The sequence below is a fragment of the Petaurus breviceps genome, unplaced genomic scaffold (genome assembly GCF_028583685.1).
Source record: "Petaurus breviceps papuanus isolate PSGF00001 unplaced genomic scaffold, PetGlider_PUasm1.0 176, whole genome shotgun sequence".
In the NCBI taxonomy this organism is placed as follows: Eukaryota; Metazoa; Chordata; class Mammalia; order Diprotodontia; family Petauridae; genus Petaurus; species Petaurus breviceps.
In genome coordinates this window covers 20,000,924-20,023,458 of record NW_027185771.1, presented here as the reverse complement: position 1 = coordinate 20,023,458, position 22,535 = coordinate 20,000,924, and positions in this window count along the sequence as shown.

Here is a 22,535-nt window from a genome sequence, read left to right as displayed (position 1 = left end):
AAGAAGAAGAAGAAGAAGAAGAAGAAGAAGAAGAAGAAGAAGAAGAAATAAAAAGTGAAGAAGTATGCTTCAGTGTCCACTCAGACTTCATCAGTTCTGTCTTTGGAGGTAGATAGCATTATCTATCACTAGTCCTTCAAAATTGTTTTGGATCATTATATTGATCAAAATAGTTAAGTCAAAGAGTTTTACTTATAAAAATAGTAGCAAACAAGAAAGACCATGGATAAAAAAGAGTTCATAATAATTTAGAAGTTATGGAATCATCAGACTCCCAGAAGTTGTATGGAAGAACCTACACTTATTTTCTATCTAAATGAAGCCAGGGATAAGCACTGTATCAGTAGAAGGGGAGACTGAGGCTGGGTGAAAGGAGCATTTTTATGTAAAAATTGCTATCACTTCTGTCTGTTTGAGAAAAAAAAAACAGCAACAAAGCTGTGGCTGGAGAGGAAGAACAGTTACCAGATGGTGTTGAGTTATCCAACAACAAATGTAGGCAATGGATAAAAGCCATTTTGTTTGACTGTTGTGGCCTTTGAGTGAAGGGAATTGGGATAGTTGGAGAAGAGCTCAGCATATAGGAAACAAACACTTCTGCTGTCTCCATTCTCCCCTGGAGAACCTTTGGTCAGGAACTTCCCTCTTCAGAGGATGATAAAAGTCTCAACAAACCCATGGAGATGGAAGGGTCACAAGGATACCTGAAAATTTTCACCTTTCTTCTTTATATCTGCTGGTTGCCAGGTGCTTGAGATGGAACCATTTCTATCAAGAGGAAGAAAAAAAGGGATGTTAGATGTTGCTCCTGTCCTCACCATGGAAGTTTGGATAATAACCCTAATATATTTTACATAGCTCCCATGTGATAATACATAGCTCCCAGATGGTAATAGTAAGCACTCTTCCCTAGTAGTCAGATAGCATTTATTAAGCCCTTACTATGTACTAGGCACTATGCTAAATGCTGAAGGCTTAACAAAGGAGCAAAATGGAAGGTTTCAGGGGACTACATGTAAACAACTACGAAGATAAGTAAGCAAACAAATAAATAAAAAGATAATTAAATGAGTGAAGAAAGAGAGAGAAAGGAAGGAAGGAAGGAAGGAAGGAAGGAAGGAAGGAAGGAAGGAAGGAAGGAAGGAAGGAAGGAAGGAAGAGGGAAAGAAAGAGAGAAAGATTGTAAATGGGAGATAATCTCAGAGAGAATACACTAGAGGTTGGGAAAGGGTAGGAGGTTTGACCAGAAAGGACTTCTTTTGGGGAAGGAGGAAGGCAGGGCAATTGGGGTTAAGTGACTTGCCCAAGGTCACACAGTTAATAAGTGTCAAGTTTCTGAGGCTGGATTTGAACCCATGTCCTTTTGACTCCAGGGCCAGTGCTCTATTCACTGAACAAACTAGCTGCCCCAAGAGAGGGCTTCTTGAAAAAAGTGAAGTTAGTGCAAAGAAGGAAGCCAGAAGGTTCAGGTCAGGAGAGAAAACATTCCAGGCATGGGTGTCGTTTACTGCAAAGACAATCATCCATTTGATCCTTGTGATCACCCTGTGAGGGTAAATAAAGTAGATATTATTATCCTCAATTACACAGTGAATCTGAGAAGAAAAGAAAGAAGGAAACACACATATATGTAGCTACTATATGGCAGTCATTATGCTAAGTCCACCAGAAGTACCTAGTAGTGCAGTGGACAGAACACTGCACCTGCAATCAAGAAGACCCGAGTTCACAGCTTTCCTCAGACACTGGCTGTGTGATGTTGGGCAACCTCTCTGTGCCTTAATTATGAAACGAGGAAAATAATTGCACCTCCTGAACCCAGAGTTGTTACCATGATCCAATGAGATCATATTTGTAAAAACACTCTGCCTAACATCTGGCACAAAGTAGGCACATTATAAATACTTATTCTTTCCTTTTACAAACATCATCTCATTTAATTCTCTTGGTAAATCTGTGCTACAATTATTCCCATTTTATAGATGAGGAAACTGAGGCAAACAGAGAGGAAGTGACTACCCCAGGGTCAAGTAAGTGTCCGAGGATGGATTTAAATGCAAAGTCTTCCTGACTACAGACCCACTGTTCTATCCATTGCTCTACTGAGCAGACAGAAGGGATCACTGAGGCCTTCTAGGAGGATTCATAACTGAGCAAAAATCCAAGCTACAATATTCTACTCAATCCAACACAGTTTTTTTTAAGTTCTTCTTATATTCAAAGAGTTAGAGAGTTTCATAGTTTGAAGGATCACTGAATAATGAATTTAGTCCCAGAAGGGACTTTGGATGCTACCCAAACCACACTTCTCATTTTATAAATGAGAAACTTGACACACAGAGGTTTAGGGACTAGCTGGAGTCACAGGAACTTTCTGAAGTGGGTTTCCAACCTAGGTCTTCCTCACTCCAAGCCCAGAACCATCTCTCCTCTACCCTGCTGGGGCCATCATCAAGGTCAATCTTTGCCTGAAACAGAATCCTCTCTACAAAGTATTTAACAAATGATCATCCAGCCTTTGCTTAAAGACTTTTCAATGAGGAAAACCCCATTAAATCCCAAAGCAGTTGCTTCTAGGTTGGAGGAAGGTAATTGAGTTAGGAGAGGCCTTTAGAGTTCTTTTCCAGTATCTGCAGGGCTCTAATGTAGCTAGGGGGCAGCTAGGTGTCACAGTGGACAGAGAGGCAGGCCTGGAATCAGGAAGACTTGAGTTCAAATGCAGCCTCAGATACAAGCTGTGTAACCTTGGAAAGGTCACTTCACCCCATTTACTTCAATTTCCTTATCTGTGAAAGGAGCTGGAGAAGGAAATGGCAAAGCACTCCAATATCTTTGCCAAAAAACCTTAGATGGTATCACAAAGAGTCAGACACAACCGAAAACACCTAAATGACAACAACAACAAATATAGATAGGTGATTTTGTTCTGTCTGACTCTTAAAGGTAGAACTAGGAGAAATAGAAGGAATATTCAATGAAGAATATTGAAACTCTACTTATGAAGCAGTTTCTTTAAAAAAAGAGATGTCTAAAGTACAATCAACTATCTTGTGAGGTAGTGAGTTCCCTGTCTCTGATGGACTTCAAGAAAAATCTATATGTTCATTCTGAGGGGACCTTATAGTAGATATTCCTGTGTAGATCCTGATTGGAATCCATGCCACCTGAAGTCTCTCCCAACCATCAGATGCTATGTTTTGTTTCTGGTCATACAATTAATAAGTGCCAGAGATAGATAGGTCATTTGATACCATGCTCAACCCTATTGCTTCCTCTGGTATTTGCGTAGATCAAGAAAAATCATTTTATTCTTTGGAAGGCCTAGTAATGCCTGCATTCAGGGTCCCTTCACCAGATCATTTTAACACACCAGCATCCCTAAATCTTCTCTCATCCTATAAGATGGAATTTTTATCATGTCTCTTAATACAGTCACTTACTTGATTAGACCATAAGCCTAGCAAGAAAAAGAAGACATCCCTGTAAATAACTGCTTTCAGAAAAGGTCAGTGAAGGCAGCAGTGGTTTAGGGTTTAATGTCAAAGTGGAAAATAAGTCGGACAGGAAAGGCTCTTGATTTTCTCTGCTTGAAGATGTGCCCAGTGGGAATTAAGCTATCATATTAAAACTTGGAATGAATCCTGGCAAGATTCAATACATCAAGTTCTGAATCTTTTCCTAAGATACACATATTTCTAGGAGAAAGATGGGAGCTAGGTAGGAGAGGCAGGACTTGAAAAGAGATACACCTTGTTTAACACCAGCCAGGAGGTCTCACTCATGATGGGAAGATGAAAACAAACCAGAGATGTGTTCTTCCATAGCACAGGCCTCTCCCCACCCCCAATTCTGTTGTTGAGTTAACTAATATCCACTAGCAACAGGATTTCCTCAACAAGAGTCATGACATTGAGCACTAGTATAAAAGTCAAAAGATATAGGCTATTTCCTAACTCTATGACATTGCCCAAGTCATTGCATCATAAGATTTCGATCTGGAAGGTCAATTACCAAACCATCAAGTTCAATCTACTTCACTTTACTGATAAGGACAGTCCCAGCAAGGGAAAGTGATTTGCCTAAGGACTCACAGGCGGCAAGAAGCAGAGACAAAATTCCAAGCCTGATGAATTCTACTCAGTTGCTTAAGATCCTCCAGCTTCTATTTCCTCATTTACAGAATGGGGATAATAATCCCAGATTATCTCCTCCAAAAGGTTATGAGGATTAAATGACATAATGAATATTAAATTCATTGTAAAATGTAAGACATTGAGAATTGAGAAATATATTTTGCTATTGTGGCAGGATCATTAATTATTCTTCTGTTTCCTTGGAATGGTTTCTTCTTTCTTTCCTTTCAATCCATGATGTCATCAAAAATCTGCCTTCAAGAAATTTTTACCGACTAAACTCACTGGTTCTTGGTGAGTTTTACATGTTTCTTCTTTCCAGCTACTTTGTACAGAATTCACAATTTACAGTATTACCATATACGTATTTACGTTTGGCTTTAATGATTGGCTTGGTGATTATGTTTATTTTTTCCCCAACCAGATCTTAAGCTCCATGAAGAGTTGCAATTTTCTTTAAATTTTCAAATTTAAGAATTTAAGAATCAGATCTGTGAAACTATATGGACTTTTTTGTCTTCATTGATTGGGTAGCTAGACCCAGCTTATAATATGTTCAGGCCTTTTTTAGAAAGGCACACAGACAAAAATCACATTGGAAGAGTCTATGCCTTATTGGTTCCTATGAACACAGATCTGGAAATGAAAGGAACTTCCCAAGTTGTCTAGTCCAACTCTCCCATTTTAGAGATGAAGAAACTGAGGCCTACAGAGGTTAAGTGCCCAGAGATCTTAGAATCACAGGTCTATAAACAGAGTCTAAAAGTATAACATACTGCCTTGTTAAAGGTCACAAAGGTAGTAAATAAGTGGCTGCCATTGTTCAGTCATTTCAGGTGTGTCTGATTTGTCATGACCCCATGCATTTATTTATTTGCTTATTTATTTATTTATTTGTTTATTTATTTATTCATCCATTTATTTATTTACCTATTTATTTTTGCAGAGATACTGAGCGATTTGCCATTTCCTTCTTCAATTGTTTCTACAGATAGGGAAACTGAGGCAAACAGGTTTAAATGGCTTGCCCAGGGGCAATCTGAGGCCTTATTTGAACTCATAAAGATAAGTCTTCCTTTCTCCAGGCCCTGCACTCTGTCCACTGTACCACCAGGCTGCCCAAATGACTAACAGTCAGCATTCAAACTCAGATCCTCTCACTCCAAATCCAGAGTGTATTCCATTAACCATATTTCCCACTGAATTATGGTTTGCTTGTTTTATTTGTTTTTTTAACTTCTCCCATGGAGAATTGGACATATATGCATCATGGTGCAATAGGAAACTTGTGGGCCTGAGAATTTGAAAATCATTTTACAAATATCAGTGTTTCCACCTGCTTAACCTTTGACAAGTCACACCCATGGTGGAGGTGATTTCTTCATCTCTAAAATGAAGAGTTCGCATCAAATGACCCTATAGATTACCTTTCAGTTCTTCTCTGTCTTATTTTCCAACATTCCAATTCTAAGGACCCATGAGGTTTCAACAGCCTAGTTCTAAAGTGGTTTCTTGCTCTGACACTCTACACTTTGACTTCTGAGGTTCTTTTCAGCAGTGATATTCTGTATTCCTATCTCTCTCCCAGCTCTCAGATCCTTTACCTCTATGACTTCCAAGTTTCCCCAATGGCCAGACCTGACAAATAGGGCACTGACCCCTCTCAGGGCCTTATTGCCTCCATCCCTCTCTGGGGAAACCCTCAATGTGCAGAGTGGCTCCAGTTGTCCAATCAATGAGGATAAAACAGCAGGAAAGTATAGCAATTTTCACAAGTCTAGAGTCTGAGAGTTTAAAAATGAAATAAAACAAAACATACCACTGCTCAAAACTCCTTTACTTGCAACTTTGATTCACTTAGGTAATTTTACAGCCGCCTCAAGAAAGATGGCCAATGGTAACTCTTTCTATAATGATGTAACACCAGTTCATAGAGTGGTGCTTAAAATGCAATAAGAATTTGTCACTCTGTGGTCTATTTGGCTCATTAATAACTGAGAAAGTAGCAAAATGGTCATGTTCCCTAGGCAGCATTTATCCCCCATTTCTCTCTCTTCTCTCTCCCCCTCCCCCTCCCTCCCCCCCTCTCTTTCTCTGTCTGTCTCTGCCCTTTGTCTTTGTCTGTCTGTTTGACTCTGTCTCTCTCGGACTGCTTTTAATATCTCCACTGAGCATGTTCTGTTCCTATAAGGACTGATGGTGGGTTCTCAGGATAGAAGTTGGTGTGTACTCCATTCAGTGAGAAGTTGGCATTTCATTATTTAAGGATGACATGCCATTACGGTGATACATCTAAAGGTTAAGATTCCAGCACAGTCTGGAACATTTTAAGTGGTATATGGCATACAAAGCTGTGATCATTATTTATAATGGTTTTCTTGCTTCAAGATGCAGTGGAAGGCAAAGAAAAAAAATAAAATATTTTGTTTGAGAAAATGCCTCTTTGTTGCAACAAAGGAACTGAAAGGAAGGTTATTAAGGGTTCTCAAAGGGCTAGATAGGTGTGGAAGGGGGTATGGGGGGCTTAAGGAAACACCTTGGGTCAGTCATAGAGTCTAGAAGTTGGAAGGCACTCTGAAGGTCATCTAGTCCAACCCACAGTGGAACAGAAATCTACTCTGCAATGTCCCTGACAAACAGGCACCCATCTTTCACCTGAAGATATCCAATAACAGTGACCTCACTACCTCCTAAGGCAGTCCGTCCTACTTTTAGATAGTTCTCATTGTTAGAGATTTTTCCACTTATACGAAAGCAAAATCTGCCTCTCTATGGTTTCTGCAAGTGGTTCCTCATTCTACCTTTTAGGACCAAGCAGAAGCAGTTTCCCCTGTGGAAGAAATCCTTCCTCATGGCAGTCCTCTGAATATCGAAGGGCATTAAGCCTTTCCCCAGCAGCCCCTACCTACCCCTTCTGCCCCATATTTTCTGTCTCCAAACTAAGCATTTCAAGGTCCTTCAACTGATCTATGTAAATCAGAGTCTCTAGAATTCTTTTTACTGTATTGATTCTCCTCTGGACTGACCTCATAAAGCCAGTGCATGTTTTTGTTTTTTTCCTATGCTCCAGATGTGAGGAAATGAAAATGGCATTCTCCTTATGCCATTTTGCTAAAATTCTGGAATACCAGGGACTAAGAATTCTTGTTGAAAGTTAGGGTTCAATGAAAAAGACACATAATGGTTAATATTTATATCAGACATCCTGATTTTCTTTTACCAGACCCTGGCCTCCATATTTACCCCTGTGTACTCCAACAGATTTGAGATCCTGGATACCCATCTTGTTCCACTCTCTTCCTATATCAATATGGCCCTCATTCTAACTCTAATTTTCCCTAGGGCCAAGTTCTTCATGTCTGTTTTTATATACTGTGTTTCCCCAATAATAAGACCTATCCCGAAAATAAGCCCTCCCCTTACTGTGTAAGATTCCTCTAAAATAAGCCCTCCCCCGAAAATAAGCCCTATTGAGATTGCTACTGTAGTGAAGGTGATCCCCTGCGCTACACGCTACATTACGGTACCCTCTGTATGCACCGTTCCCCCCCCCCCGGGTGAAACACATGCCACGCTCCGAGCTGCATCCAATCAGAGCTGCAGCAGTGAGCGCGTCATCCTGTTCTTCCCCAGTGATTTGCTTATTCAATAAAGGTACATTTTTTTGTTCACATTTACCTGTTTATTAAAATTGCTGTCAATGTTCATTAAAATAAACCCTCCCCTGAAAATAAGCCCTCTGGTGTTTTTCTGTCCAAAAACTTAATAAGACAGTGTTTTATTATTGGGGAAACACGGTACTTCCACAAATGTGTGTTCCTTGATACCTGTATATGCCAATGCAGTCCTCATTCTACCTCAAGCCTGCCCTATGGCCCAGGACTCTTCAGCTGGCCTTTATTCCCTCATCTCCCCCTTTCCTGTGACAAGACATGATAGCATTAACATTTTAAGGGACATAGCATTCTGGAATTCATTCAGAACTCAAAATACATTAAGATCTTCATTTTAATGTTACAGTATTGACTAAAGTAGTCATTCTTGTGATGTAGTTGAGTCAAGATTTTCTTGGATATCCTTGGGTTATAGTCAATTTGTTCAGCTCCAGTTGGACATAAGGAGATTCTGTGAACACTCAAAATATTTGAGATGCAGGAAAGTGCAACATCAAGGTTTCCATTAAAGTTAATTATCTAAAGACCCTCCTAAACATGAGAACTGTCAATCAAAGGACTGGACTCCCTCCAGAAATAGCAAGTCTGTGATCACTGAAGATTTTCAAACAGAAGCTGGAAGACCATCTATCAAGCTGGTTGAAGAGGGGATTTTGCATAAGGGAGGAGTTCAGGTTAAATGGCCTCCTTTGAGGTCCCTTCCAAATATATATTCTGCCATGAAATACCACTAAACAATTCAGAGAGAAAGAGATTTCTTTTTCATCACTTCCTAACAGCAAAGACCTACCTCAGTCATTCCACAAACACGGAAACTGATATTTCTAAACACGATTCTAAGCAGATTGACTCCATACCTTTGAGATCCTCTTTTGGGAGTTTAAAAAAACTCAGCTTCTTTTGATCTTTTCTGCTTTCCCAACCACTGAACCAAATATCTGGGACTTAGTTGTTGTCTCAGATACTGAGTACTTCTCTCTGAAATTACAAATGAGTCAAGATGACTTAGGTGCTTAAGGCTTTCTGAGACAAGTCATACAGACTTCCATCAAGCCCTATTTATTCTAAGGTGGTGCAGTGAATAGATTGTCAAGCCTGGAGTTAGAAACACTCATTTTTGTGAATTTAAATCTGGCCTGAGACACTTACTAACTGTGTGACCCTGGGCAATTCACTTCACTCTGTTGGCCTCAGTTCTTCATTTGTAAAATGAGCTGGAGAAGGAAATGTCAAATCACTTCAGTACCTTTGCCAAGGAAACCCCCATGGGGCAACAGAAAATCAGACATGACCAATCGAGAAAAACAACAATTCTAAGCCAAGGGGTGAGAAAGGAAGGCAAAAGACGGAGCAAACACGATAGAATGAAAAACAAAGGGGTGGGGGGCGGGGCTTTGGGTTTGAACTCTGTTGCTGTCATTTACTAGCTTGTGACTGTAAGCAACTTACTTCATCTCTCGGAATCTCAGTTTCCCCATCTGTAAAAGCAAGATGATTCTTGCACAACCTACCTCTAATAATAGCTAATCTTTATATAATTCTTACCATGTGCCAGGCACTGTGCACTTTCCAATTGTTGTTATCTCATATAATACTCATAACAATTCTGTGAGACAGGTGCTATTATTGTCCCCATTTTACAGATGAGGAAACTGAGACAGACAGTGGTTAAATGACTTGCCTAGGGTCACACAGTAAGTGTCTGAATCCCAGTTTGAACTCAGGTCTTCTTGACTCCAGTCCTAGCATTCTAACCACTGAGTAGCCTGATGAGAATGACATGAAATAATGTATTTAAAGCACTATAACAATGTTTTCTATTATTATTGTAATTCATAGCTATCCAAGAACAGTATTTTGATTTTAATCCATATTATATCTGCAGAAAGGTGATTTCTGTCTCAGTTATATCACAGGGGCTTTGTATATAGCACACACATATAAAATGCTGTGCAAGCCATAATTCAGCTTCTTGGGGAAAGAACTTACCTTGTGAAAAGAATGTATGACTTCTAGTAGATCTAAAATTCATTTTAATTTTCTATTTAAAAAAGGTTCCTAGTAAAAAGGGTACATATAGAATTATTATTTCAAATACAAAAAGACAATAGCAGCATGATTCTAAATAGCTACATAAGTCTTGAGATTCTGAATACATTCTCTTACTACTAATAATACCACAAAATTGCATAGACCTTGGGGTTTACAAAGCACTTTACCATACATTAATAATCTTTTGAGGTAAAGAGTAGAAATGTCATTATATATACCCCATAGAATTTTAGACTGTAGGATGTTAACCTTTCTCTGAACAAAGAAATCTGTGATCCCAGATTCTTAGGTTCAAATTAGACACCACCACATTTCCCGCTCCTTGTCTATCAATAACACAGAGATGGAATACTCATTTCTTCCCAAATTCCTATCCTTTCTACTATAGCAACCAGGTTCTTCTGTAATAATCATAATAGCAGTTTCATTTGTTCCATTTTCTCACATAAAAAATTAAACCATCATGTAGCAAATAAAATTTATTAACCTCTCTGCTTTTAGGAGAGAAAGAGCTCTAGCCAGTTTCTGTAAGGTTGTGGTTCTCTATAATTATTAAGTTATATCTCCATGCCAACACCACAGTATAGTTCCAGAACTCTTCATTTCATTCTCCTGGATGTGTCCTTCTGTAGAATACCCCCATGACAACACCATTACTGTTTCTCCCTCAAGTGATCCTTACTCTAAGGTTCTCCATCATGATCCACTATTCCCCCAATTTAATGGATTTCTCTACCCATATGTGGTTCCACTTTCCCTTTTTATCTCTTCTATAGCTTTTGATGAAATCACCACCTTTTCCTTGTCATATTCTAAGCTTGATGTAATGTTCTACGAAATTCAAGTGGGATGAATGAAGTAGAAAGGCCTTTCCTACATGCCTTTTCCAGTTCATTTCATTTATCACATATATCCTCTATATTTGTGTGTAAATATTGAAAAGCTTATCATATCTGTTAAATAGAGGAATACTGCAAATATCATTGTCTCCAATTTACAGTTTAGCAAATCGAGGTCCAAAACAGTTAAGACAATTCCCCACGGTTCTTGCCCTTTTGACAATGAGAGAATGCCAATGGAATGTGTGGACATTCCAACTAAGACATACAAAAAATTAAGAATGAGGCGGCTAGGTGGCGAAGTGAATAGAGCACCAGCCCTGGAGTCAGGAGGGCCTGACTTCAAATGTGGCCTCAGACACTTAACACAAATACTAGCCGTGTGACCTTGGGCAAGTCACTTAACCCCAATTGACCTCCAAAAAAAATTTAAGAATGAAATAACTGTATGTGAGGTCTGTTTTTCTTCTACTTTGCTTTCCTTGGAGAGACAAAATAATCAGTCAATAAGCATTTATTAAGAACCTGCTATATACCAGACAAATTGCTAAGCGCTAGGAATACAAAGAAAGACAAGCATCAATTTTTGTCTACAAGGGACTGACAGTCTGTTGTAGGCTATAACATCCAAAGCAGCATGTACAAATATACTATATACGGGAAAAATAAGGAAAAAAATCAATACAGGGAAGGGACCAGGATTAAGAGGTACTGGGAAAAGCTTCCTGTAGAAAATGCATTTAAACTGAGACTTGAAGGGAGCCGGGAAATCCAAGAGGCAGAGATCAGGAAGAAGAGCCTTCTGTGCATGGAGGACAGCTAGCAAAAATGTCTAGAATCAGAAAATGGAGTGTCTTGTGTGAGAAACAAAAAAGGAGATCAATGCCACTAGTTCAAAGAGTAAATGATGAAATAAAAGGCAAAGGTTTCCAACACACTACTTGTGGGCTCCATAACCAAATTAAAATAAAATTGAGGAATGTTTAATAAAATAAATAAAAATTTAATAAAAATATAGGTAATAGTACTTTTAAAATTAAGTCACTTTGTGACCTGGAAGGATCCATACATATGGTTTAGTTGCCTCCATGTTTGAACAACACTGTTATAAGGAATAAGAAAACTGGCATGGGGCAGAAGGGAACAGGTTATAAATGGCTTTGAGTGTTAGAGGATATTAGATTTGATGCTGGAGGTGATAGGGAGTCTCTGGTGTTCACTGAGTAAGGGGATGAGATTGACATGGTCAGATCTATTCTTCAGAAAGATCATTTGGCATTTAAGCAAGAATGGATCAGAGTGAGGGAGTGGCAGACCCACCAGCAGGCTACTTCGAGAAGCTGAGTATGAGGTGTTAAAGAACTATTTTGGGGGTGGTTGCATTGTCTAAATAAACAGAGGCATTTTGGAGAGATGTTAGGAAAGTAATGGTTTGAATATGGGTAGTTGCATTAGCAAGTACCATAGCACACCCAGGATGGCTGCTAGCACAGGTTCTTTGATCTGCTTCTCTAAAGGAAAACAACTCAAAAATGGTTAACAATCTTACTTTAATCAAATATATCTATATCTATATACATATATATATATATATCTATAGATAGATAGATAGATAGATGATAGATAGATAGATAGATAGATAGATAGATAGATAGATAGATAGATAGATAGATAGATGTAATTCACTTAGTTCAGGGGAAAAAGTCAGCAACCTGAACTTGAGAGAAAATGCAAACAGAAGTTAAAAGGAGACAAAAAAAAATACAGACAAAAAAAACAAACAAAAAAAACCAACATACAAACAAAAACACAATTCAGCAAACCAACAGACAGGGCTTCTAGCTCTCTATATAGTGTTAATTACCAGAGGGGGAAGCATCAACATCTTAGTTTTCAAAGAAAGGGGGTTCAACTGCTGCGCAGAGTCTAATCTGGCCAAATCACAATCTCTTCCCAAAGTGAGCCCCCAAACAAAAGCTCACCTCAGGGTATATGTAGACTTCTCCAGGGTCAGAGAACATCATAACCCTAGTAACCCACTGCCTAATTACAAAGTAACAAGGTATGGGCCTTCCTGAAAAACAAGCCTCCTCTAAACAAGCTTCCTCTGTTGGACTCTGCTCCACCCTTCAGCAAACTCCCCCCACCATAGGCTCCATGTGACCACATTCAGCCTGTTAGGGGGCAGGATTTATTTTCAAATCAGGGAAGGTCCTCAAATTCCCTTAGGCTTATTAAGGGGGAGGGAAGATCTTCAAATTCCTTTACTATTACAGTAGTAAGATGGACTACCCTGAGTAAGCTATACTGTGCAGCCAGGTAGCATAGTGGATAGAGCATAGGGCCTGGAGTCAGGAAGACCCAAGTTCAAATCTAGCCTCAGATACTTACTAGTGATATGACCCTGGACAAGTCACTTAACCCTGTTTGCCTCAGTTTCTTCATCTGTAAAATGAACCAGAGAAGGAAATGACAAACCACTCCAGTGTCTTTGCCAAGAAAACCTGAACGGGGTCACAAAGAGTAGAATACAACTGAAAAATGACTGAATGATATACACAGACATAAAGATACAGACATACCAAAAAGGTGGACTTTTAATAATTGGCTCACATTTTAAGGTGGGAAAGTACTGGAATGAGAGTCAGACCCCAGTCAGTTAACCAGCATTTATTTACTGCCTACCACAAATGCATCAGTTTCAGTGCTAAGCATTGGGTTACAAACACAAAATTGAGACAGCTTCTGCTTCATAGAAGATTACATTCTATTATTCAAAACTTGGGTTGTAACCCACCATCATTCACTTTCCTAGTGATATTGGACAAATCACTTCTGTTCTCTTTACATTAATTTCTTGATCCATAAAATGAGGGAGTTGAACCAGATTATACCTGAGATCCCTTGCAGGTCTACCCTTCTCTATTCTGAGTGTTTCAAACCCTAACAAGCTGTTATCTGTGCAGAAATAGTCTATGTTCTAGGTTTCCTCATAGCTCTAACAATTTTGTCACCTAACAATTCATGTTCAAAGATCCCTTCTAGTATTAAGGTTCCATTTCATGCTTTCATTATTGCTGTTTCTGCATCTTACTTTGGAAAGGATGTTTGTTCATTGCCCACCAAAGAAAAACGACATGAGCAGCAGCGATGTGTCGTTGATAGTTTCAAGGAATTCTCCATGGGACCAGGCTGTTTTTGATGTAACCACACCAACAGCCGCTCTCACTTGTTCTCTCAATGGTGACATGCTGACTTGGATCAGATGAGCTTGCATATGTTAACTGAAATTAAACGGGAGCCTGGGGAGAGAATGGCTTTTGTCAGTATGTGGGGTCAAGGACTGGCCTCGTCTTCTAGTTACAATGTATTATTTACAACTGTATGTTTTAAAGAGCTCTGGGTGTCTACAGTTAGCTGCATCCCATTAAGGAAATGAAAACCCAAACAGGCAGCAGAAGGCTCTCATGAACCACAGATACCAGGACAGATCTATCCTCAGGGGGGCTGGGAATTTTGCCCAAGAGCTTTTGGGAAGGGGATTCACAGGGAAGCTTTAGCAAGGGGGTGAGATGGGGAGGGGCGGAAGTAGTGAATTGATCCAAGAGCAAAAAAATAAAAAATAAGCAATACTGATGGCTCAGTAATGGTTTTAGCCAGGATAGAAGGGGAAAGGCATGCTGAAGATTTTACTAACCCTAATTCCAAGGCCATGATTTACTCTAAAAGACTTTATTTTTTGGAACTCAAGCTATTCTCAGGCTGAGTGTAATGGTAGTAATGAAATTTGAAGATCCCTTTGTATTAGAAAGCTAAGAGGCACTTAGCACCTAGTTTCAAATTAAGCCTCTGTTAAAGAAACAGAAGGTATGAACCCCTCTTGCTGACATAACAGGAAGGGGCTGAATAGGGAACCCCTGTTGCTGATGTAATAGTAAGGGATTGAACAGGGAGGAACAATGCTGTATATAAGGAAAAACACTTTCTGAAAAAGTCAGAACTTCTTGGGATGAGCACCTGAAGGCTGGGCTGCTGCTGCTGGACTGGAACTTCTGTAGAGAAAGTGATTTTGATTTTGAGAATGGGACAAAATGATTTTGATTTTGAGAATGAAGCTGCTGAAAACTTCTGAGGGCCAGCTGGAGCTGCAGAAGACTGAGGAAGCATGACTTTGGTGCCAGTATTTTGTACAAATGTTGTGGCTTTGTTAGTGTACATGAATGTTATTGTTGCTTTGTTCAGCCTTGTCTTCCCAGGAACAAAGACTGTGGAGGACTTGAGGTAGACTGGACACTGTGAACTTGAATATGGAATGGGACCTGGATGAAGAACTGGACAAGGAGATGGACAAAGAACTGGAAGCTGCTGCCTTGGAACCCAGGTGACAACTGGAGCTGGTGGAAGCTGAGAGCCAACCTTGAGTCAAGCTGAAAGAAAACTTTACTTGGATACTGTGTACTGACTGAGAAGATTATGATTTACCATGATCTAGGGGTGAAGAACTTTGACTTTTGTACTTTGTGATTGAATTAAGGATTTTGCGATTGAGTAGATAAATGTACTTTGTTGAAAGCTATGTGACCACTTGGGTAAAAACTATGTGGCCATTTTAGTGATAAGTTGTTGAGTTGTGACATGGTGAATGCTGTATTTTGATTTTCTGCAATAATCTGTAACATTGTGAATGCTGTACCTTGATTTTCTGTGAATGTTTTGCTCTGATTTGTTACTGAATGAATAAAGTGTTCACTATACTATGTAATCATAACCTTGAAAGCTGTTCACAACAGCGGTCCTCTGGAAAGCTGGTTGTGTGTGGCTTCATACTGGGTTATGCCAGGATGCTCCCACCATCATGGGTGGAAGATGAGGGATGTCATTAACTTTATTTCTTTTAGCTAAATACTAAAATCAGGCATGGAAATATGTTTTGTATGAATACACATGCATAAAATACATCAAATTGCTTGAATTAGTGGGGGAAGGTAGAGAATTTGAAAAAAAAATTGTTTAAATTGTTTTTACATGTAATTGGGGGGGAAATAAAATATTAAATAAAAATTCTAAAGTAAGTGATATTACCTATGGTATGGAATTGGAGAAAAGCTTTCTGAAGAAAGAGTATATGTGTGTGTCTCTGTGTGTGTGTCTGTGTGGTAATTAAAAGGAGAAATTCCTTTTTTTTGGTTTAATGATCTCCAAGAATCAGTCATTGTTAGGACCTTTGAATGTGTCTTCTTGTGAAAGGCATGATGTACCATATGGTGCCTCCAGAAGATGGTTTTCTTGCGACCGTTGTACTCAGTTGGTTCTCACTGTTGTGGAACGCATTGAATGACAACCCACTCTGTTCTAGCCTATAAAAGAGTCTTCATTGAGGCCTCTCCCTTGTTTCCCTTTTGCTTTTGCTTCCAGAAAGATACAGAATGAACAGCAGAGCTCAAAGAGGATGAGTCCCATTGTTATGGCCACTTTCAGACACAAGGAAACTTCTTCATGGATTTTTTTGTCAACTCAGCTTAAAAGGAGAATTCCTGGAAGATGAGCCCTATGCAGGTAGTGGTGTAATTTCTCAACCACATTTATGGCAGTCATGGAGACAGATGACATGTGGTCCAAGCACTCACGGTATCTAAATACTAATATTTCCTGTGCAATCCAATCTCGCAACTTAGTCTTCTTGCAAGAGAAAGGGTATGTATAGGTAAGTGTCCCTTTCAAGAGTGGCCCTGAGACTAACCCCACATTTGAGAGTTCAGGGATCCCACTTTCTATCAAGATAATGGGAAATTTTCTGAGTAGCATATTTCTTGGCAAGAGAAGATCACACATATGGACCCTGGTGCTTGAAGGGGCACTGGCAAATGACTAACACCATATTATGGGGGAGAAAAGGACTTGGAATTCTTCCCTGCTCTTACTATGAGTTCTTTTGGTTTGGGCCAAATGGTAAAAAGATTGAACTCCCATCTTTCTTATATTTCTTTTTCTTGTGGGAGGAGTCCAAGCCTCTAAAACTTTACAAGAAAACTGACTGTCTTTGAGAGTATCTGAGAGAATGGAGCTCACTGGATTATTGAGCTGATGACCATGTAGCAACCCTGAATGCTTTCCCTTTCTAAGGGTGGTCCCATTGTTGGGGGTAATTCTCTGAGTCTGCACAACTTTAAGACACTTGGGAAAGCAGGATTCTCTAGAGAGGAAGGAGAACTGTATTGATTGTTTATAGGCTATTGTGAGTCGTTTATGTGTTTCCTGAATTTGTTTATGGACTCCTTTGAGTCCTTTGTGTTTTCTGTATTTTCTATGGAATGTAATAAAGGCTTTCCTGTACCTGACAAATACATTGGTAATTCTACTGCTTGTCTGGGAGCTTGGGACCCATTTTAACTACATCTGTGGATATCAAGACAAGAACTATATTTGAAATTTTTCCCAGAGGCTTTCTGGGTGCAAGCAATAAGAATAAAAGAGAATGAAATTTTGAGGTCAGCCCTTGGTCTGTGTGAACCAAGAATTTGGGGGTATCATTCTATGGCTTATACAAAAAGAGTGATAGAGGTACTATTGTCAATCAATTTATCAATTAACAAGTACTGATTATGTGCCTACTATGTTCTAGACACTGCACTAGGTGCCAAAGATTTAAAAAATGGAAACGAAATAGTTTCTGCCCTCAAGGAGCTTATATTCTATCAATGTTTTAGTGGGAAGAGTATTAGCAGAGTGTTAACTAGGGTAGGGCTAGTGTGACTTGGGCACAGGGGCAAAACAGGATCTATACATTGCCTGGTCCTGAGATGTATTTTTCTGCCCTGCTTAGCCCTATCTTGTGCCAGACCAGACTTTCTTTCTTGCTGTTACTTATATAATCATAGGATCACATATTATTATCTAAAAGGACCTTAAATATTATTGAGTTAAGTACCCTCATTTTTCAAATGAGAAAACTGAGGCTGTAAGAAGTTAGGTGACTAGCACAGAGTCACACAAGGAATTCATGTCTTCCTGACTCCAAGTCCAGTATTTGAATCAATCCTCTCCCATGCAGTAGTCAGTCCTTTAGACACAGAAGCACAGAAACTTTGTGCTGTCCTGAAGCATTCTCCTTCTAGAGAAGATGGTACCCTTGATGAACCTCCCCACACTCTACCTTGCCACAGTTAGAAAAATTGCCACTCATAGATTTGAGTATTAGCCTTGTAATCAAAGGATATAGAATATGAGTGTGTGTGTATATACACCTACATTCATATTTTAGATAGATAGATAAATAGATATGTATGTGTATGTATGTATGTACAATCCAACATGTATATGCAAGCACATATGTGCATATGCATGCATGTATTCAACCTATATACTCACACATATATGCATATATATATATACATATACATATACTTATAAATACAGACACAGGGGCTGGTGCAGGAAAATAAAGTACCAGGCCTGGAGTCAAGAGGACTCATTTTCCTGAGTTCAAATCTGGTCTCAGACACTTGATATCTCTGGGACCCTGGACAAGTCAGTTAACCCTCTTTTCCTCAGTTTCCTTGTCTGTAAAATGAACTGGAGAAGGAAATGGCAAATGCAGCAGTGTCTTTGCTAAGAAAACCCAAAAGAGGGTCACAAAGAATTGGACATGAGTGAAAAATGACTGATGAACAACATACATATATTTTTGCTTATATATACACACATATCATGTAAAACAATGATAACCTTTCATTCTGGCTTCCCCTCTGTTTTTTAAGCTCTCCTCTTTTCTGCCAGCCTGTAGCTCTACCATCTCACAAATAAAATATAAGATTTTGGTTAAACATGGCTAAAACGTTGAAAGCAGATTAAACTTAAAGGTGTGGCTACTAGAAAATATTTTTACAGGTGGCATATGGGACATGCACCCATCCCAAATGTTCCATGGGAGAGCCATTAGAGGTAGCATAATAGAATTGAGAGTATTGGATTGTGATTCACAAAGTTCCAGGCCTGTCTCTGATGTTTCCTACCTGTATGACAGTGGCAAGTCACTTACCATCTTTGAGTCTCAACTTCTTTTTTTTTTTTATAAAGTGGGGACTAATGATACATGAACTGTGGACTCACAAGACTGTTGGGGGAAAAAAGTTTAGAATAGAAGTATACCTCTACTGTGTTTAAAGATTTGAAGGAGAAGTATATTGAAGACATGGATTAAAATCTCTTTGTTTTCAGAGGGAAGAGTTAGGATCAATGGATGGAATAATTCTTTTGTATCCCAAGAGAGTCTTGATTTAATTCACTTAGACACTCCCTCAACTAATATAGATTGCTTTGTCTTCTTGCCTTAATACATGGTTTGTCAAGTCCCTATGGCTAAACCAGTTAATCACCTGTTAATCCTAATCCTAAAACATGCCCCACAACTATTCCCTTTCCCTCATTCAGATTACCAACATAATAGTGGAGAAGCTGATTATCTCTTTCCTAGATAGTTATAATACTGTCCTAATTGCCATTGTCCTAAACTGCCTGCACTGCTGATAAACTATACTTTAGAATACATGAGTTTAACTGTCATATCTCTGACCAATAACATTCAATGACCCCCCCGCCATTATCTCTAGAATAAAATATAAACTCCTTCACTTTGTATTTGTCACCATGATCTCATTCCATTTACCATTGCAGCCTTACTTTGTTCTACTCTTTTCCAAACAATCTTATCTATTTGTTACCTAATTTCTACTTACTATTTCATAGAATCACTAACTTTGCAAGTTGGAAGGAATCTCAATGGACACCTAGGCCAGCCATATACAAAAGAAATGCCCACTCTACAAATCTACCAAGTGGTTGTTTGGCCTCTTGAAATTCTCAAAGAGGGGCGGCTAGGTGGTGCAGTGAATAGAGCAGTGGCCCTGGAGTCAGGAGGACCTGAGTTCAAATCTGCCCTCAGATACTTAACACAAAAAGTAGACATGTGACCTTGGGCAAGTCACTTAACCCCAATTGCCCTCCAAAAAGGAAAAAAAAAGAAATTCTCAAAGAATAGGGAACTCACCACCTCTTGAGGTAACCCATTCCACTTTGGGACAGACAGCTTTTCTTATTATAGAGTTTTTATTATTTGTTTTCCTGATGTCAAGTCTAAATGAGTCTCTTTGGGTTATATAAATAGTGTTATAGTCCGATTTAGGCCTACCTATAGGTGATAGGGGCCAAAGAGAAGTCTACTACCTACTACAATGACCATCATTCAGCACTTGGAAGATGTTATATGCATCCAGTGAAAGAACTGATAAATATAAGTATATATGGAATGATTTCATATGTGTGTGTGCATATACACATATTTATTTCTAATGGTACATTCTCAGGGATGGGGGTAAGAGGGAAATAAATTTTTTTTAAAGAAAGTTACATGATAATTTTATTATATATTTAAAGGGAATGGCAAGTTGTATGTAACAGATTTGCAGTTTCATGTGCAATCATCTTTTTTTCCTATCCTAATATGTTATAGAAGTGCTTGTTTTATTTCTTAAGTTCAGAATAATTTTTTTATCTTAAAAAGACAATGAATACTTGAGGACAGCTATCATGTCCTGCCTGAATATTCTTTAAGCTAAACATCCCTATTTCCTTCATCTGATCTTCATACAGCATGAGCTCAAGACCATTCACTATTCTTGCTGTTTTTCTCTGGATATTCCCAAGTTTCTCACTTTCTTTATTAAGTTGTGACACCCAGAACCTTTGTCTTGGTGTGTCACTTTATGACAATCCTGAGCTTCAGAAAGATATTTTGCTCGAAGAAATAATATTGAGTGCCTGGTTCTCCATAACAAGAAGATTTTTCTGATCCCTCCTAGAAAATCCACTGCTATCTTCAGCTATTATCCTGTGGATATCGCTGAGTTCCCTTTTTTTAACCTATTTTCACAGATGTAGCCAATCTCACCTTGTGATTAGACATTGTGTTCATTAATTCCCTGAATCCATTTGCTTTCCCTCCCCTTTTCTGGTGATCCAGTCATTGTGACTTCTCCCTCCCATTCCAAATTTCATAAGAGCATTGGTTCAGAGAGAATGGGAAGTGACCTTACCAATTTAGTGCAATTCCCTCACTTTTATAGTAGAGGAAACAGTATACTACCTAAGGAAGGTCATCAAGGTAATATCAAGGTCATCCACATTTGCTCATGGCTTTCCTATTACCCCAAATATTCTCCCACTCTCTTTTCTTTTCACCTTTTCAGATTTTTCAGTGCCCAAGTCAACCCGCCTTCCTCAAAAGAAAGCTTTCCTGAGTCTCCTGCCCTTGAAGGTAATGCTCTCCTCTAAACTATTATGTGCTAGTCAGATTTACCATTCATTTAGCATTTACTTATTCTTTACTTTATATGGATTAATTCTATCATTTCAAATTTATTGAGATCTTCTGAATAGAAAGGATGATATCATACAATGCCAGTAATGATTTATTAAGCACAGAGTGTGGGCAGAGCAATATGCCAAGTGCTAGATTTGAGTGGGTGGGAACAATGCTATTGTTTAAGTGGGATGATTTCCATGATTTCAAAGGGTTTATATTTTAATAGCAGAAAAATATCAATGAAGAGATAAATTATTCACAACGATACATGGTATCAGCATCAATCAACATTTTTAAGTACCTACTATTTGTCAGACACTGTGCTAAGTACTGAGGATACAAAAATAGGCAAAAATCAGCCCCTGTCTTCAATGATTCCACAGTTTAATGGTGGAGATGACATACAAGCAGCAATATACATACAAGACACCTACAGGATACACCGAAGACAACCAACATAAGGAAGACAATAGAATTAATGAAGAGTAGAAGAGACTTCATATAGAAGGTGGGATTTTAACTGAGACTTGAAGGAAACCAGTAGAAAAATAGAAAACAAAGTGGTATGTGAGCTTCAAGGCAGAAGATCATTAACAGTCAGGGAGATCAAGGAAGACCTCCTAGAGTAGATGACTTTTGAGTAGAACTTTAAAAGACCAAAAAAAAGAGATTAAAAAAAGATAGGGAGCTCAAGGATATAGAGAGCAATGTGATACTGAATTGCCTCCAAGAGGCAGAGAATTGGGAGGGCATTATGGCATCAAGAACTTGGGCTGAAATTAATTAAGGAAAATATAGTAATAATTATACTTGGGTACAAAAGCAATCAACTTTCCAAGTACTAAATGGAAATCATGGTTATACAACAGTTCAGGGAGGGGGAAAGGGGTAGAGAGGAAGGATATCTGGGGATTTCAGTGGACCACAAACTCAAAATAAGTTAATGCTGCATCAGTTTCATGAATGGTAAAATAGGAAAAGTAATGGCACCTATCTCTCAGAGTTCTTGTGAGGATTAAATGAGATAATATTTGTAAAGCACTAAGTATAGTGCCTGGCACATGATAAATGCTATGTTCATTCCTTTTAATGCTCATTCTTTCCCCCTTCCTGATAATCAGTTCCTGAAAGTAACTTCTAAGAAGGGGCAGCTAGGTACCACAGTGGATAGAACAACAGAGTCAGAAAGACTCATCTTCCTGGGTTCAAATCTGTCCTTAGACATTTACTAGCTGTGTGACCCTGGACAAATCACTTAACCTTGTTTGCCTTAGTTTCTCATCTGTAAAATAGACTGGAGAAGAAAATGCTAAACCACTCCTGTATCTTTATTAAGAAAACACAAATTGGGGTCATGAAGAGTCAGACATGACTAAAAACATGAACAACTGCAACAAAACATCAAAGGAAGCCTCCCATAAATCCAGAACATTCCTACTCTAAATTTCCTAACTCCTGAGCAAAATCCTCTTCTCTT